Source organism: Crocuta crocuta, unplaced genomic scaffold, assembly GCF_008692635.1.
Source record: "Crocuta crocuta isolate KB4526 unplaced genomic scaffold, BGI_CrCroc_1.0 scaffold409, whole genome shotgun sequence".
NCBI classification, from domain to species: Eukaryota; Metazoa; Chordata; class Mammalia; order Carnivora; family Hyaenidae; genus Crocuta; species Crocuta crocuta.
In genome coordinates, this window is record NW_027528006.1 from 2,228,560 (window position 1) to 2,242,640 (window position 14,081).

A 14,081-nucleotide genomic window follows, 5' to 3' on the forward strand; every position below is an offset into this window, starting at 1 on the left:
AATCAGAGAGAATGTCATCTAGCAGATCATTAACAATGACGAAAAAGGGTCTGTAGATCAATAGAACTAGGTGCTTTCTTGTGCCTTGCTGAAAGTAGGTTCATGGACCTGTAGCATCTGTATCATGTGGAAGTCTAGAAGAAGTACAGAATCCTAAGCCCTAACCAATAGTTACTGGCAGGAGTCTAAATTTTAACAAGTTCCCTACATGATCCATATGTAAATTAATATTTGAGAAGTACACAGCTAGTAAAGTCCTAGAGAAGGAAATAAATTATAAGGAAATTTTAGGGAACTTTTAGGTATAAAGACATTTCTGAGGATGCCAAGTCAATGTTGAACATTCTGACGAGGGATATTGGCTGGACAGGAAAGTGTAGAGAAAGCCAAAGAGAAACAACACTGGACATTTGTGAAAGCTGGTAAGACAGATTTTACCCAGACCATTGCAATAGGGGAGAGAGACTCAGTATAAACTTAGCTCACCAAACCACACACACACACACACACACACACACACACACACACACACGGTGAAAACGTTTTTTAAATCTTGAGATGTGCTAAAGGAAAGTGCTGAGTTCTAAGTTTTTTAATGGGGGGGGATAATCAGTGTGATTAGGATATCTGAGTTTGTTGACTGGTGAAGAAACAGACTTTCAAATTAACAGAGGAGCTAACTTTGCAAATTGGAATGAGACCACAGTTAGGTTCTTACTCCACTTCAACCCCTAGGAACTAGGAGATAAGAGAACTATGCCTCTGGATGTTTCCATTTCAAAGAGATGCCTCCCAGGCCCTTGAGGAGATATTTCCCAGTGGTAGAATATTTACATCTCAAAGGGGAGAGAAAGGATTTATAATTGCAAGTTTTTAAAATGACCACTCCAAGAAAAAGGATATTGGGGGCTACAGTCATATTTTGACTGGAACAAACAGTAAATTATTTGGGCAGTGTTGAGTTAGTAATTTGAGGGGACTGGGGTTACTCTAAGGAGATGGTCATGGGCCAGCATAAGACATGCTAGAGTTCAGTCAAATCTCATAGTGTGGGAGTTATGGGAGCCGATAGACAGTCATTCATCCTGGGAATTTTAAGTTCTTGTGAAGGCAGTGAAACTGATGATAAACCTTCTATCTATTTGATAATTTTACACTGGCCCATCCCTACATGTACGCTTGGTCACAATGCCTTTCTTAGCCTACCTCCAAGTCCTTCATAAATAGAAATGAGAAGGAAGAAATTAATACATGTTAGATGTTATCAGTTCTTCATTTGGGATCAATTTTGATGTCATGGCCAGCAATACTACCTAATATCACATCAATCCAATGCATCTATAGCTTCCTGTAACACTTTTTAATGCTAATAGTAATACATTGACATTGTAAAAATGAATAAATCTGATCAGTGTTTTATAATTGAGCATCTATTTATCCGCCATATCTGTGTATCCACATTGTTTAGAAAAGCTAGGTACTGGCTCTACCACTTACCATGTAGCCCTGGTAGAGTTATATAAATTTGGTGTAGTCCAGTTCCATAACTAGAAAATGAAGAATTGAAATGTTTTTTTCTTCATTGGGTGGTTATGAAGACTATATGAGATAAATTTTGCAAAAAGCTTACCCCAACTCTTGGCTCACATCAAACATTCTAGGTACAATGGGTGGCATTTTCTACCTGGGCTACCTGGAATATGAACTTGGTGAGTCTGAGACATCCCTACCAGCTTTCCCAGAGAAAGAGCTATGCATGCAATCTTGACTTTCAAGAGGAATTGAGGCTTTCATTCACAATACTCTTCACAGCCTAAGATCTGCAAGTGTTTAGCAGCTTATATTTCCAGATGACTTCTGTGAACAGTAGATAACCACATATCAAGTCTTCTTGTTATCAATCAATCTGATTACTGATGAGGCTGCTTTTTCAAGTCTGTCCTGTAAAAGGTAAAATACCAAGAGGGCAATGTCCTTCCATTGGCATTCTAGCCTCAGAAAGATTCTCCATGAGACGCAATACAGAGATGAGAATATGAGCCTCCTCTTAACATACAGCTTGTGTCAGTAGAATTTATCCTGAAGCTTGGTACATGAGAGGTCAAGCTCCAGATAGGATGCCATGTATGATACATTTGATGATAAACATTATTATAATCATGTCTCTTTAAAGTAAGAATCTGCAATAGAGTGCAGTAGACACCTTGTTATTAGTGAAGTTGATGATAATTAAAATACACGCATGTACACACACACACATACACACAGATTTGGTTATACATGTAAAGCCTTGTCTTTGTGACTTATTTAGGAAGAGACAGGTTTTTGAAAGACATCATTCCAGGTATTCTCCTCTTTGAAGTACAGATCCAATTAAAGTGTCCGGTGTCTACTCAATGTTCTGAAAGAGAAGGCAACTGGGAAACTGAATCTCTGTAGGTGTCTAAGGGTAGTAGAATTCCTCTGACATGAAGCAAGTATCCTGCCACTAAGAATTTGACATTCTTCCCTGCCCTGCCCTTTAAATTCAGACTCATTGTTCAACAGCAGGATCCCAGGGAGGAGATGCAAGACAATTTTTTAGAACTGGTACTTTAAAATATCCTATTACAATGACAAAACCATAGCATCTTTACAGTTGGTAGACGCCCTACAGGAGATCAAGACTCAGTTCTTAAAGCTTTGTTCCCAGCAGGAGCTGAGATCTAAACTTCTCAGTATTATTTCGAAATATATATATATATATTTCAGAAAGAAAACACCCACCTCATGTCAGAGTACTTTAATGTTACTGTGGTGAACATTGTTGTTCAAGATCTGTAGACAGGTGAAAAAGTATAAGAGTAAAATAAGCAAAGAACTATGCAGAGTGAAAACTGAAGCTTCTAGGAGTTTTCAATCAGTTACATCTATTCAACCAGACACTTGGCCCATCAATAGAAGCCTAAAAATGTTCATTTCATGCACTGTAGATATAAAGGTTTGACAGATTTGGGGAGAGATGAATCTCTGTTAGGACACAGAGAAATTCACTTTTAAATTTAATTTATTTTTAAAGATTAAATTTAGTTACTTCATTGTACTGAGGGTATAACTAGGAAAGAGACATATTATTTTTAGGAAGATAATTTCCTACATATACAAGTCACAGTACTTTCTGACTTTTTTTTTTGCCTATGTTTGTCTTAAATGAGGTGCTTGTGCAGGTTAGCAATTTAGCCTAAACTACAATTTATAGACACAAATTTCTGACATAGGGGGAATGACATGAGAAGCTTAAGTATTTACAATGCTCTTAACATACCTGGTTTTCCTACACTCTGGCAAATTACTAAGGCTTGAGTCATATTTTTTAGCATACTTTTTACTTCAAAGACAAGTTCCCTTCTGTCATGCACATGTAAGACCTACAATTTATATTTTAGTGTGAATATGATAAAAGTGAACTTGTCTTTGAATCACCCAATTCTCCTTTTTTATATTGTTCCATTCTTTTACATTCTTTGTGTGTTTTTTTCACCAGGAATAAAATAGTTTGCCAGAAACTTAGTGTGAGTTAATTAGCAATTTGATTCTTCCAGGTGTATTTGACTAGAGGGAATAGATTTTATTGAGAAAAATGTGTTAGATTGAGGAAAGCCTTAATTATAATCCTAAAAATGTTTAACCTTAACAGTTAGGCAAACACCATTGATAGCATTCAAATAGAAAACAAACAAGATGTCCTTTTAGAAAAGATATCATTGTATAGGATGAACTAAATGGCAGAGCCTGCAATCTTCTAGAAAAAGTAAGAGATCTGGGCAGAGTCCTGATGGAAAGCTAAGTTTGCAGTCTGAAATGCAATGTGATTTGTACAAATGATGAGATTTGCACAAACTGCAAATTTTAAAAACTGAAACATAGTGTCAACTATTCAATAAATATGGGTTAAATGAATGAAAGAATGAATTGAAGTATATATAACCATCCTAAATATCCTACTAGAATAAATGAAAAATAATTAGGAGGAGGAGTAAGAAGGCAGAGTAGTAAAGGGACCCTGGGATCGTCTCATCCCTTGAACTCAGCTACAACATCAAACCATTTTCAACACGTGGGAAATTGATCTGAGGATTAACAGAACAATCTGAGTAATTTGAGGGAGAGAATATGGCAAGTATGCATGTGGAGAAGTGAACTGGGGGAGAAGAGCCATTTTCACAGGGAGGAGAAAGACAACAGGGGACAGAGAGCAGTGCATCAGGTTTGTGCAAGAAAGCAGTCCCCCTGAAATCCTCTAGAGAGAAAGAGTGAAAATACGCACAAAGGACAGCACAAGAAAACTGTTCCCCAAAGTCATTGATGGGGGGAAAAGGAAAAGTTTTTAATACTGCCAGTTTTTTGTTTTGTTTTGTTTTGTTTTGTTTTCAATCAACAGTGGCTCACAGAGTCGAAAGTCTCAGAGGTCAGTGTCTGGTGGTGTTCTGGTGAGGAAGCAGGGCAGAGCCTCAGGGGTCGGCAGTGTGGTCTGAGGATCTGCTGGGTTGTACAGAGAGAAGCTGTTCCCCTTCTTGGAGTGCATTTGGTAGAGATGATGTGGCTTTTCTGCAGGCAAAAGACCATCAAGCTGCCTTGTTCACCCAAACACCTAGAGCAGGGACACCCAGGGCAGCAAAACTCCCATGTCAGCTGTGTGTTGTGATTTACCATAAACTCTAAGCTGCTACCACTACACTGTGGCACAACCATATGCTGGGACAAGCCGGCCATGGCCACAGCATGGCAAAACCCTCCCCCAGAAGATCACTGTGGGTCTGAACTGTGCAAGGGCACTGACTGAAGTGTGGGGCTTTCAAACTGAGCCATGAGTGAGGTAAAACTCTGAAGGGAGGTGGCACCTGCTAGGCAGGTAGCTCTGACACAAACAGGGAGAAGGCAGGGAGCTGACAGAAGCAGGGGACACAGCAGGCATGATTGATTGTGTGTCTTCATGTTCGAAGATGCAAACTTCCTGCTCTGGAGACTAGAGAACCAGTAAAGCCATTTTCACTATTAGTCCACCAACACTGATCAATCCCAGTGAGCTAAATAGCACCACTGAATGGAGAATAGAGCTATTATACCAAGCCCCACCCACTCTGTGCCCTCCAGGCACATCCCTACTAGGGCAAGTAGGCCTGAGAACCAGAGCAGCAGGCTCCTCCCTCAGAAGACCATCACAAATCCCTTCAACCAGCTTAGTCTACTGACCAAAACTGCTGCAAAGTTTCAGTTCTAGGGGAAACTGATTATAGCTTCCTTTGGGTTTTTTTGTTTGTTTATTAATTTTGCTGTTGTAGTTTGTTGTTTTTCTTTTCATTCTTGGATACAAAAAGAGCAAAAGTTTTAAAATTTATTTTATCATATTTTATCATTTTGTAATTTTTTATTTTTTCAATTTTTACTTTTTATTCAGTCTTATTTTTCCTTTTCTCTTTTTTCTATCAAGCTTCTCTTAACAAGCAGAACAAAACACACCTGGGATGTAGCTCCCTTTATTTAATTTTTAAGAAATTTTTATTTCATTCTATTATTATTATCATTGTTTTATCTCCCTCCAAAATGACAAGACAGAGAAATTCACCTCAAAAGAAAGAAGAGGAAAAAGGGCACCTGGGTGTTTCAGTCAGTGAAGTACCTGACTACTGCTCAGGTCATGATCTCGCAGCTCGTGTGTTTGAGCCCCGCATTGGGCCCTGTGCTGCCAGCTCAGAGCCTGGAGCCTGCTTTGTATTCTATATCTCCCTCTCTCTCTGCCCTTCCCTTGCTCATTATCTGTCTCTCTCTGTCTCACAAAAAATGAATAAACACTAAAAAAATTTTTTTTAAAAGGAAAGAACAGGAAGAACTGATGGCCAGGGAGATATTTAATCAAGGCAGGTATAAGTAAGATGTCTGAACTTGAATTTGAAACAATTTATAAGGATACTAGCTGGCCTGAAAAAAGCATAGAAACACCAGAGAATCCCTTTCTGCAGAGATAGAAGAAACTATGAAAAATAATGAAGCTGAAAAGAAAAGGGAAACAAACATCAGGGATTACAAAGGCAGACTTAAGAATCAGCAATTTATTCAAACATAATAACATTCATATCATAGGAGTCCCAGAAGATGAAGAAAGAGTAAAAAAGAGCAGAAGGTTTATGTGAGCAAATTATAGCTTAAAAGTTTCCTAATCTGTGGAAGGGCACAGGCATCAAAATCCAAAAAGCACAGAGAATTCCCATTAAATTCAACAAAAGTTGTCATCACCAAGACATATCACAGTCAAATTCACAAAAGAGACAGACAAGGAAAGAATCCTGAAAGTAGCAAGGGGGGAAAAAGTCCTTAACCTGCAATGGAACACAGATCAGGTTTATAGTAGATCTGTCCACAGAAACTTGGTAGGGCAGAAACAAATGGCAAGATATACTCAATGTGTTAAATGGGATAAATACGCAACGAAGAATATTTCATTCAGCAAGGCTTTCATTCACAATAGAAGTGATAAAGACTTTCCCAGACAAACATAGACACAAGGAGTTCATGACCACTAAGTGAGATCTACAAGAAATTTTAAGGGGGGTGGTTTGAATGAAGGGAAAAAAGGCCAAAAAACAAAAACAAAAAACAAAAACCCAGAGTAGAAAGGACCAGAGAACATCACCAGAAATATCAACTCTACAAATAACACAATGGCACTAAATTTAAATCTTTCAATAATTACTCTGAATATAAATGGATTAAATTCTCCAATCAAAAGACATAGGGTATCAAAATGGATTAAAAAAACAAGATCCATCTATATCCTGCCTACAACATATTCATTTCTGACCTAAACACACCTGCAGATTGAAACTGAGGGGATGAACAATCTATCATGCTATTGGACCTCAAAAGAAAGCCAGGTAGCCATATTTGTATAGAAAAGCTAAAATATTAAAATAAAGACTGTAACAAGAGGTGAAGAAGGGCATTACAACATAATTAAGGGGCCTATTGATTAAGAAGATCTAACAATTGTAAATATTTAGCCCCAAAATTGGAGGCACACAAATATTTAACTCAATTAATAATAAACATAAAGAAACTCAACTCATTGATAATAACACAATGATAATAGGGAATCGTAACACACCAGTTATAGCAATGGATAGATCACCCAAGCAGAAAATCAATAAGGAAACAATGGCTTTGAATGACACACTGAACCCAATCGAATCATAGATATATTCAGAACATTCCATCCTAATGAAGCAGGATACACATTCTTTTTGAGTGCACATGGAACATTCTCCAGAATAGATCACATACTGGGTCACAAATCAGCCCTCAATAAGTAGAAAATGATTGAGATCATACCATGCATATTTTCAGATCACAATGCTATGAAACTTGATGTCAACCACCAGACAAAATTTGGAAGCCCTCAAATACATGGAGGTTAAAAAATATATACTACTAAAGAATGCATAGGTTAACCAAAAAATTAAAGAAGAAATTAAAAGTACATGGAAGAAAATGAAAATAAAAATACGGCAGTCCAAAACCTTTGGGATGTTGAAAAGGCAGTCCTAAGAGGAAAGTGTATTGCAATACAGGCCTATAGCAAGAAAGGTCTGAAATACACAACCTACTATTATACCTAAAGGAGCTAGTAAAAGAACAACAAATAAAGTGTAAAGCCAGCAGAAGAAGGAAAATCATAAACATTAGAGCAGAAATAAAGGATATAGAAACTAAGAAACAAACAAAACAGTAGATCAATGAGACAAAGAGACAGCTCTTTGAAAGAATTAACAAAATTGATAAACCCTTAACCAGACTTATCAAAAGGAAAAAAGAATGGACCCAAATGATACAAATGACAGGAGATGTCACAATCAATACCACAGAAATATAAACAATTATAAGAAAATATTGTGAAATATTATATACCAAAAAAGTGGGCAATCTGGAAAGGATAAATTCCCAGAAACAAATAAACTATTAAACTGAAACAGAAAGAAATAGAAAACTTGAAGAGACTGATAACCAGCAAAGAAACTGAATCAGTAATCAAAAATCTCCCAAAAACCTAAAGTCTAGGGCAGATGACTTCCCAGGGAAATTCTACAAAACATTTAAAGAAGAATTAATACCTATTCTTCTGAAACTGTTCAACAAAATAGAAATGGAAGGAAAACTTCCAAACTCATTCTACAAGGCCTTGATTCCAAAACCAGAAAGACCCTGCTAAAAAAGAATTACAGGCCAATATCGCTGATGAACACGGATGCAAAAATTCTCAATAAAATACCAGCAACTTGAATCCAACAGTACATGAAAAGAATCATTCACTATGTTCAAGTGGGATTTATTCCTTGGCTTCAAGAGTGGTTCAATACTTGCAAATCAATCAATGTGATACACAACATTAATAAATGAAAAGAACCACGTGATCCTCTCAATACATGCAGAAAAAGCATTTGACATTGGACAGCATCCATTCTTAATAAAAAACCTCAACAAAGTAGGGATAGAGGGAACATACCTCAACATCGTAAAGACCATATTTGAAAGACCCACAGATAATATCATTCTCAATGGGGAAAAACTTAAAGTTTTTCCTCTAAGGTCAAGAGCAAGACAGTATGTCTACTTTCAGCATTGTTATTTAACACAATATGGGAAGTCATAGCCTCAGCAATAAGACAACCAAAAGAAATAAAAGGCATCCAAATAGGCGAGAAAGAAGTCAAACATTCACTACTCTTGGGGAAATGTCACTCTATGTAGAAAATCCAAAAGACTACCAAAAATTTGTTAGAATTGATTCATGAATTTGGTAAAATCACAGGATACAAAATCAACATAAAGAAATCTGTTGCATTTATTTTAGGTTTATTTATTTATTTTGAGAGAAAGACAGAGAGAGGGAGGAGAGCTTGCACAGGGGAGGGACAGAGAGAGAGGGAGAGAGAGAATTCCAAGCAGGCTCTGCACTGACAGAGCTGATGCCTGATGTGGGGCTCAATCTCACAAACCATGAGATCACACCTAGGCTGAAGAGTTGGAGACTTCCCTAGTTAACTAAGCCACCCATGTGCCCTAAGAAATCTGTTTCATCTCTATATACCAATAATGAAGCAACAGAAAGAGAAATCCAGGAATTGTCCCATTTCCAATTGTAACAAAAGCCATCAGATACCTAGGAATAGACCTAACCAAAGAGGTAAAAGATCTATACTCTGAAAACCATAGAACTCTTGTGAAAGAAATTGAAGAGGACGCAAAGAAATGCAAAAACATTTCATGCTCATGGATTGAAAGAACAAATATTGTTACAATGTAAGTACTAACCAAAATAATCTAAATATTTAATGCAATCCTTATCAAAATACCACCATCATCTTTCACAGAACAAGAATAAACAATCCTAAAATCTGTATGGAACCACAAAAGACCCCAAATAGCAAAGCAATCTTGAATAAGAAAAGCAAAGCTTGAGGCATCACAATTCTGGACTTCAAGTTATATTACAAAGCTGTAGTGATCAAGACCGTAAGATACTGGCACAAAAACAGGCACATAGATCAGTGCAACAGAACAGAAAACCCAGAAATGGACCCAGGACTATAAGTCAACTAATATTCAACAAAACAAGACAGAATATCCAATGGAAAACAGACAGTCTCTTCAACAAATGGTGTTGGGGAAACTAGGCAGCAACATGCAGAATGAAACTGTACCATTTTCTTACAACATAAAAAAAAAAAAATTCATAAAGACTTAAATGTGAGGTAGGAAACCATAAAAATCCTAGAGGAGGACACAGGCAGCAACCTCTTTTACCTCCACCACAGCAGCTTCTTATTAGACAAGTTGCCAAAAGCAAAGGGAACAAAAAAGCATGAACTATTGGGACATCATTAGATAAAAGGCTTCTGCACAGTGAGGGAAACAATCAGCAAAACTAAAAGGCAGCCTATGGAATGGGAGAAGATATTTGCAAATGAAATATCTGATAAAGGGTTAGTATCCAAAATCTATAAAGAGCTTACCAAACTCAACACCCCAGAAAATAAATAACTCAGTTAAGATATGGGCAGAAGACATGAATAGAGAGTTTTCCAAAGTGGACATCCAAAGTAGTCCAATGGCTAACAGACACATGAAAAGACGCTCAACATCATTCATCATCAGGGAAATAGAAATCAAAACCATGATGAGATACCACTTCACACCTGTCAAAATGGCTAAAATTAACAACACAAGAAGCAACAGGTTGTGACAAGGATGCAGAGAAACGGGATCCCTGTTGCACATTCCCTGTTGGCGGGAATGCAAACTGGTGTAGCCACTCTGGAGAACGGTATGAAGACTCCTTGAGAAATTAAAAATAGAATTACCCTCGATGTATCAACTGCATTAGTAGTTACTTACCCAAAGGATACAAAAACACAGATTCCAAGGGGTACATGCACTGCATTATCAACAATAGCCAAACTATGGAGAGAGCCCAAATGTCTGTTGATTGTTGAATGGATAAAGAAGATGTGGTATATACATATACAATGGAATCTAGCTCAGCCATCAAAAAGAATGAAATCTTGTCATTTGCAATAACGTGGTTAGAGCTAAAATGTATTATGTTGGGCAAAATAAGTCAATCAGAGAAAAACAAATACTGTAAGATTTTACTCATATGAGGGATTTAAGAAACAAATCAAATGAACACATGGGAAGTGGGGAAAAGAAGAGAGAGGAACAAACCACAAGAGGCCATTAACGATAGAGAGCAAACTATGGGTTGAAGGAGGAAGGTGGGAGTGGGAGATGAGTTAGATGGGTGATGGGTACTAAGGACGGCACTTGTGATGAGCACTGGGTGTTGTATGTAAGTGATGAATCATTGAATTCTACTCCTGAAACCAATATTGCACTGTATGTTAACTAAAATGTAAAACAAATAAATATTTAGTGTGTATGTTAGGAGGTTTTTAAAAGTTTTTATTTAAATTTCAGTTAGTTAACATACAGTGTAATATTAGTTTCAAGTGTACAATTTAGTAATACAACATTTACCTACAACATCTGGTGCTCACCACAATAAGCACTCTCCTTATTCCCCATCCTCTTCCCACCTCTCTCCTTTCTGGTAACCATCAGTTCCTTCTCTCTTGTTAAGAGTGTTTCTTCATTTGCTTCTCTCTCTTTTTTTATTAGGAGTTTTTGCTTCTTTCTCTTAAAGAATAATTGGGGGAATATTGCCATTGAGGATATCAGGTATAAAACAAAAATTTTTTGAGATAGAGAACATCATCATGTATTGTTCAGCATTGTTCACAACACAAGTTAGTTTCCAGAAAATTACAAGTGTTTTTGTAAGGCTCCTATTGAGGAACAGTCTTAGACAAAATGTGATGAGAGAAACTTTGCTTTAATCTCTTTAGTAAATTCGTCAATTTTAGTTGACTCAAAGTTAAGTGGCTATCCTTAAAGCCTAGTTACCAACTTAGTGCCAAGTTGGTACTTTACACTTGTTGTTTCCCTATTTTATTACCTTTGAACAGAGAAAAACACCTATTCTAGAAGAGTTGGTATGGCTGGATCATCTACTTCCAGAGGCACATTGAGAAAGCGGGGAAAGATAAGGCCAAAAAGATACTTAATACATGTTTAAATTTTTGAAGAAGGTCCCTCGTCATTTTATCATCTCTTGCAAGTTTCTGTGATGACTGAGAAGGATTCTTTAGGTCTTGAGATAATCTTACAAAAAAATCATTGGAACTTTTCCATCTCTTTCTTCTTCAGACTTATCTTAAAATACTGATTAGAAATTCTCTTGTCCCCACTCCCTGTCAATACTCGCGACAAACTGACTCCATTCTTTCGTTATGATCCCCCAGCTTCTTCTTATACTAGTCTCAATGAATTTTCTTAACTCCCCAACTCCTTCCAATTTTAATAATTTCCGAAGTTCTTTACTTTCAGTAGCAGGCTTATGGCACATGAGGTCTTTCATTCCCTAGCTCTTGACAACTTCTAAAGTTTCAATTTTAGAGAATGCTATTAAGTCAGATATCTTCAGTCACTCCAACTCCTATTGTTATTCCCATTCCTTAATGCCTATAGAATTTAAGATCACTATTGCACATTTGGGTCCACACAGATAAACTGGGTTGTATCCTTCATCAGACATATACTTTCATGTCTCTCTCACTAGATTACAAAGATTTCAAGAATATCATGTCACGTGTCCCACAATTTTAAGCACTGGGCAAATTTTCTCCTGCTTCCTAAACTGCTTCCATGGCCTGTTTTCTGTGAAGCAATAGAAGGTAGTGGTTAAGAGCTTGGATTCTGAAGACAGGGTGTCTTATTTAGAACAGTAGCTCTGCCACTTACACTTTCTGCCACTTTTTAGCCTGTTACCTTACCTGATGGAGACCAAATTTTCTCATCTGTAAACTGGAGTTGATGATAACTATGATGTACTTTCTTCATAAGTGACTCATCCTTTAGTGTTAATGCTCACAATAGCACATAATGCAGAACAAATATTGTTCAATTGCTAGTTGTTACCAGACCTCCATGTCTCCAGCTACAATTAATCTTCCCTTCTATACTCCAAATCCATCCGTCCAACTGCTTTCTCCGTATGTATTCCACAATTACCCAAACGTGTCCAAAACTGAACTCTGTAGTTTTACTCCCAACCCCTTTGTTTTATGTACTCTACCACCCATCCTGGGTTTCCAAACAGTGAATCTGAAAATCATAGCCACATTTCCCTTTCTTGACCTCATACATGCAACAATTAATCTAGTATTACCAGTTCTACCCCATTAGTATTTTTTTGCATCCCCTTTCTTTACTTCAAGACAATTTCTGTGAGTAAAAAACCTTTCCAAAGTAAAATCTATAGAGCCAGTCTTTTATTTCCTACCGTACGACCCATGATCTTCATTCTGTATAGCAAATGCTGGGTGACCAAGGACTAGTAAAAACTCTCTTTGGTGGGAGAGCAAGGGGAGGTGATTATAAAAGCTCATAATTTATATATTTCTTTAATTTTTTTTTTCATTTGAGTATAGTTGGCACACAAAGTTTCATCAGTTTAAGGCATGTATTTCATTCCTCCTTTTCACATAATAAAAAAAGGACCAAGTTGTTATAAGACATTTGATATCCCTGATATGGCTCCCTACTAATCTTCCCAAGCCTGCTTTTCTCAAACTGGCTACTAATTAGCCCAAAATAATGGGAAAGTCAAAGTAAATAGGACAAATGCAGGTCAACTATTTATTGACTTTATTTATTTAAAGTCAATATTTATTTATTGTAAATATACTGTGCCTTTTTGCCGATCTCTTCCTGAGTATAGGTGGATGATTCTAGGTATATCTCCTTCATTTCTCAGTTATGAAATGTGAAGGTCTTGAATCATATTTTGATATATGTTAAAGCCACTGCTTTAATTTCAATGTTTTCATGAGGAAAACAATTTTTTTTTTCTTTTTGAGGATATCAGTCCTTCTTTGCCATTTTGTTATATATACCTAACTCCTTTAAAGCTTTATTTCTTTGTATTGAGGGAAGTGGAAATAGTAGAGTGTTTTTAAGTGATGAACTTATGTCTTATTAAAGTGTGGGTCAGGGGCACCTGGGTGGTTCAGTCGGTTAAACGTCTGACTTCAGCTCAGGTCATGATCTCACGGTTTGTGGGTTCGAGCCCTGCGTTGAGCTCTGTGCTGACAGCTCGGAGCCTGAAGCCTGTTTCAGATTCTGTTGTCTCCCTTTCTCTCTGCCCCTCCCCTGCTCATGCTGTGTCTCTCTCTGTCTCAAAAATAAAAAAATAAACTATAAAAAAAATAAAGTGTGGGTCCAATATGTGCAAACACATATACCACCTTCAGGCACTCCACATAATCCACATAAATAGATCTTATATTTATTTCTCCTTTTTATCGTTTTATCCACCATCACCCTTTAGGTAGAGAAGTATAGAATACCCAAAGTAACAGGAGAAAGATCTTTTTTCCTTAAACAATATGTTCTAAGGACATAAAAGAAAATTTTCTTTTTCTTGCTTT